Raw genomic sequence first — 6,094 nt, 5'->3', positions numbered from 1 at the left:
CACGATTCATTCTGCATGAACATCTGGAAACCATTTATTTAGATTCACCAATTGTTAATATTTTGCCATATATGCAACTCTCAATTTCTCTCTCCCTGTCTTCTCATCTTCCTCACCATTTGAGAGTAAACTGGAGACATGAACTGTCACCCCAAAAACTTCAGTGTGCATCTCCTAAGAACAAGGGCATTCTTTTATGTAACTACCACACAATGATCAAATCCAAGAAATTGAACACTGAAATGTTATCTAATATGCAGACCATACTCAAAGTGCACCCATTGTCTCAATAGCCTCTATAACTTTTTTTTTCTTCCTGATCCAGGATTCAATTCAGAATCATTCATCAGATCCAGTTGTCACACTGTTTAGACTCTTAGTTCCTCAGCCTTTGTCTGTCTTTCATGGCAGTGGTTGTTTTGAAGAAGACAGAGCAGTGGTTTTGAAGAATGTTCCTTCATTTGGGTTTGTCTGTTTCCTCACAGATTCAGGTTATCACATTTCCTGGCAGAAATTCTACATAAGGGATGTTATATTCTTCTTAGTAAATCACATCAGATCAGTTTCATATACATGATGTTAGTTTGTCCCATTTTTGGTAGTACCAACTTTGATCCCATGATTAAGATGACGGGCAGGTCAATATACTCTTATATCAATTGTTTCTCTTAAGCCAATCATAGTAATAGGAAGTGAGTTCCATTGACAGTACCATTCGGTATCTAGGACTAAGTTAATAAGAAGTTAGCTACACCTGTGGGAGGCACAGCATAATGTATAAACCTGTGGAATCACTATGCTGTACACTCAAGACTAATATAACATTGTGGGCCAACTATACCCAAATAAAAAAATAAAAAACAAGAATTTGGCAGAATTACACAAAAGAAACTATTACACTCTACTGTGTGACATTAAGGATGTGACACATATTGTATTTTAAAGGCACATGTTGTTGTCCTAGACGGGAAAACTCAACATTCTTTAAAAAAAATTCCAATCAAAATTTCAGTAACTTGAGCGATGTGATTTCCTTCCCCCTTCTTTCCTTCCTCCCTTCCTTCCTTCTTTCCTTCCTTTCTTCCTTCCTTCTGCTTTATTATACTTAACAGAACACATCTAAATTTCATCTGGAAAAAACAAACAAACCCTAGCAAAAAAGCCGGACTTAAAAGAATTGGAGTATTTCCTATCAGACACACGAATGTAATATTCAAAACGTTGCCTGCTCTTTCGAAGAACAGGTACCCAAGAGCTCATAAGAATTTAGAGCACGATAAAGGTGGAATTTCCAAGTAGGGCACTGTGGGAGGAGGGAGAAATGAGACAGTCAAGAAATCATGTTCGGAATCTAGGGGCTGTGGGAGGAGAGGGCAAGCTTATGTCTCTAGTAGGAACACATTATAACACATAAATTTCATATCAACTCTTGATTTAACATTTGAACAGTAAGCCACCAAGTACCTAGAGAAAATATAAAAGAATTTTCTCATTTAAACTCTGGGCAGGGATGGCAAGCTGTCAAACCATAAAAGAAATGACTGCTGAATTTTACTCTAGAAAAATTTAAAACCTTACTTTCAGAAAAAAAAATTAAGTAAACACACATTTGGACAATATATTTGTTAAATATATGAAAGAAATGGTTTATTGACTTCATTTAATTATCTCTTACACATTTATAAGAAGATCACACTACCATAAAAATGATCGATGGATAGGAGGGGGAAAGTAATAAAAGGGAAAATGCAAATGAGGAATAAATATGCGGAAGCAGCCGATAAACTCCAAATAAAAAATGCAAATGTTTAAATACATTTTTTGGCCTTTATAGTTGGCAAAGATTATAAAGAAAAACGATATCCAGGGTGGGCATAAGTTTGGGAAAATGTTCATTCTCATAAATTTCTATTTGGAATATAATTTATAAAACAATTTGGAGGCCGCTCTGTACCAAGATTTAAAGGAGCATGCACTTCAATGTAGCAATTCTATTGTTAGAAATACAACCGAAAGAAATAATTGTCTAAAGATACATGTATAAGTACATTTCTTACAATTTATGCTAATGGCACCACATTGTCAAAAAGCTAAATATAAAAGCCAGAAAAACAGAAAAAAAAAAGAGCTTGTAGGAATCCATAAGGTAGGGAATCTATCAGGGAATCACGGAAGATTATAATGCAGAGATATATTGACTGACATGGGGAGTTCGCAATATTTATTCATTCACTCACTCATTTATTTCAATATTATAAAAATAAAATACTTTTTACATAGAAAGATAAGGTATTGATTTATTTTTTATAAAAATCATAAATGTCTCCTAAGGGTATAAAAACAAATGTAAAAGCCAAATACAGGAACAAAACTAGACCCCCAAAATTAAAAATTACTTTACTTTTACCTACATTACAATGGAGCAGTCTATGCAAGGATTTTTGCTTATAAGACCTGGAAAAATTCAAAACCTGTGTTATTCAATACTCGTATCCCCATAGGAAGAGATGTAGAATAGGAAGAATGCATTCTCAGGGAGCATAAATTCACACCCGCTGTGGAATGTATCTGCTTTAATACTGCCTTTTTTATCTCGTCCGCCTTGGCTCTGATGCTGTATTGAGTGTTCTCCACTAAATTAACTGCACAGCGCACTGCGGTGTTTGTGTAAGTGTCTTTGCAGTACATTATAACATCTAATTTCCACTTCAAAGTAATTGGTCTTCATGAATTTTTAAGCCCCCTGAGAGCACTACCATTTAATGAATATTTGGATGAGAATGGTGTAGTAATTAAAATATTTTAATAACCGTGAATGCTAAGATAACTGCCAAAGTAACAAAATCATTCAAAATACTCTAAAGCATGAGTAACAGTGTGCTCATTCAAGGACATTAGCAATACTGAGCTTGATTGTTAAATGGGTGAATTTTAGTTTATCTGCTAAAATGACATAGCCAAATCTCAGTAAGATAAACAAAGCTCACCATTAGTGCTCTTTGCTGCTCATGATGTATGTGGTCCCTTACAATTTTGGAAACTCCAGAAGGCTTGTATTATATTGAAATTTGTAACTAATATGAGACATTGGTATACTCATTGTTGGTTTCTTATAAATGTCCATTTTCAATCATATTTAGGAAATTCCCTTCTCTTCCTAGTTTGCTAAGGATCTTAAAATCATGAATTTAAAAAATTATGACTGGACTTGAATTTTTTTTTTAAGATTTTATTTATTTATTTGACAGAGAGAGAGATAGCCAGCGAGAGAGGGAACACAAGCAGGGGGAGTGGGAGAGGAAGAAGCAGGCTCCCAGTAGAGCAGGGAGCCCCATGTGGGGCTCGATCCCAGGACCCTGGGATCATGCCCTGAGCTGAAGGCAGACACTTAACGACTGAGTCACCCAGGTGTCCCTGGACTTGAATTTTAACAAATGCATTTTCTATATTATTGATTGGACCTTTATATTGCTAATATATTCTTTTCCACTGGTTAATTTTTAGGGTTAAACAAATACTGTATTCCTGGACTAAATCCAACTTGGTCATGAACTCTTACCTTTTAAAAATACTGCTTTGTGTGTGTGTGTGTGTGTGTGTGTGTGTATTTACGTGAGATGATGGATGTTAACTAAACTCATTGTGGTAACCGTTTCATAAAATATGAAAGTCAAGTCAGGGGGCGCCTAGCCAGCTCAGTTGGGTTAGCACGTGACTCTTGAACTCAGGGTTATAGGTGCAAGCCCCACGTTGGGTGTAGAGATTACTTAAAAAAAATTAAATCTTAACAAAAAGTCAAGTCACTCACTATACCATACATCTTCAACTTATACAGTACTATATGTCAGTTATGTCTCAGTACAAGTGGAAAAAGTACTGCCCAATTTTATTTGCTCATATTTTGTTTAGAACTCGACTTCATGAATGAGATTGACTTTCAATGTTTCATTCTTATAATATCCTTATTTGGTTTTGATATCCAGACTATGTTGGCCAACAGTTGACAACTAGTGTAACAGTTAATGGGTACCTGAGTTTTCTAACTTAAGGGGAGGCTAAGAAACAAAGAATTTAGGGTCCTTGCTGGCATGGATGGGGTGATCTTAAAGCTTTGCCTCCAACCCATGGGGGCCAATCCCACAACCACTTTTTCCTACAAACTGCCTTGGAAAGAAGAAAAAAAAAGGTGAAGAGGGAAAGAAAAAACACTCATGAAGAAGCCGCATGAAGAACACTGCACACCTTTAGAAAGCGTGTTATGGTTTAACAAAATCCCAACCAAAATCTGATGTGTTTATTTTTGCTTTGATGTTTTACTTGACAGGCATTTCTAAAGATGTTTTATTTATTTATTTGACAGAGATAGACGGCCAGCGAGAGAGGGAACACAAGCAGGGGGAGTGGGAGAGGAAGAAGCAGGCTCCCAGCAGAGGAGCCCGATGTGGGACTCGATCCAGGAACGCCGGGATCACGCCCTGAGCCGAAGGCAGACGCCCAACGACTGCGCTACCCGGGCGCCCCTTGACAGACATTTCTACAACTTCATCTGAAAGGAAAATAATTAGGAGACAGGGCAGAATTTATTTATTTATTTTTTAAGAAATGCAGAGGAATACTTTGGGAGGGCTCCAGACCTGGACTAGGACTGCATCTGGAAAAGGACAGAAGGGAACAGATTTGAGCAAGTTTGGTGACCAAATGTAAAGTAATTGGTAATTGATGGGTGTGAAGTATTGAGCAGAAGCCATTTCTGGTGGCTTATTTACCATACTGAGCTTGTGAAAGCCATACATCTATACACATATCCTTCCGTAGCAATATTCTTCTGCAGAATCTATATCTTTAAAGAAAGGACAGAGATACCCACTCAATAGATTATGCAAATGCAGTCACGACATACAGGGCACTTTACCTAGGCAGACTCAAGCATACTCCAGTCATCACAAAATACGGATTCACATATGCTATGAATGCAGTTGTAACACTAGGCACAAGAGAACACAGTCACACAAAAATCAGTACGTGATCCACTCACGTCCCAAACATTCCATACGTAGCTGTCTTTACCATTTACAATGTGCGTATAGAGGCATGTTTTTCTTCTCTAACCCAGCCGGGAGTAGCAGGATTGATGACACTTGTTTCTCTTTCTCTCTCTCTCTCTTTAAAGATTTTATTTATTTAGTTGAGAGAGAGAGTGAGAGAGAGGAGCAGAGGGAGAGGGAGAAGCAGACTCCCGGCTGAGCAGGGGCTCATCCCAGGACTCCAGGATCATGACCTTAACCGAAGGCAGACGCCTAACCGAAACACCCAGGTGCCCCTTTCTCTCTCTTTTCAAAAAGACTTTATTTTTTTAAAGATTTTATTTATTTATTTGACAGAGATAGAAACAGCCAGCGAGAGAGGGAACACAAGCAGGGGGAGTGGGAGAGGAAGAAGCAGGCTCCTAGCAGAGGAGCCTGATGTGGGGCTTGATCCCATAACGCCGGGATCATGCCCTGAGCCGAAGGCAGACGCTTAACCGCTATGCCACCCAGGCGCCCCTAAAAAGACTTTATTTTTAAGTACTCTCTGCACCCAGTGTGGGGCTCGAACCACAACCCCGAGATCAAGAGTCAAGCGCTCTACTGACTGAACCAGCCAGGCGCCCCTTGTTCCTCTTCCTTAGTGCCATTAAAACAACTCAGAAACGTTGACTCCCAAACTAGTCCCAAAGGAAAAAAGGAAAGGAGATCAGCAATCCAAATCGGAGAGTTCTTCTTGACAAGGGCTTTTGATAGAAAAAGGGAAGGGTCATTTGTTGTTAGGAAATCCTGCAACTTTGTCATTTTTCTCCAATTTGATCATGCACCAATTTTCTCCATTGGACCTTTGCATTTTCATGTACATTTTATTTTATTTTTTTAAAAGATTTTATTTATTTACTTGACAGAGAGAGACAGCCAGCAAGAGAGGGAACACAAGCAGGGGGAGTGGAAGAGGAAGAAGCAGGCTCCCAGCAGAGGAGCCTGATGTGGGGCTCGATCCCAGGACCCTGGGATCACGCCCTGAGCCGAAGGCAGATGCCTAAGGACTGCGCCACCCAGGCGCCCCT

The sequence above is a fragment of the Ailuropoda melanoleuca genome, chromosome 13 (genome assembly GCF_002007445.2).
Source record: "Ailuropoda melanoleuca isolate Jingjing chromosome 13, ASM200744v2, whole genome shotgun sequence".
Taxonomy (NCBI): Eukaryota; Metazoa; Chordata; class Mammalia; order Carnivora; family Ursidae; genus Ailuropoda; species Ailuropoda melanoleuca.
Note: the sequence above shows the minus strand (reverse complement) of the source record.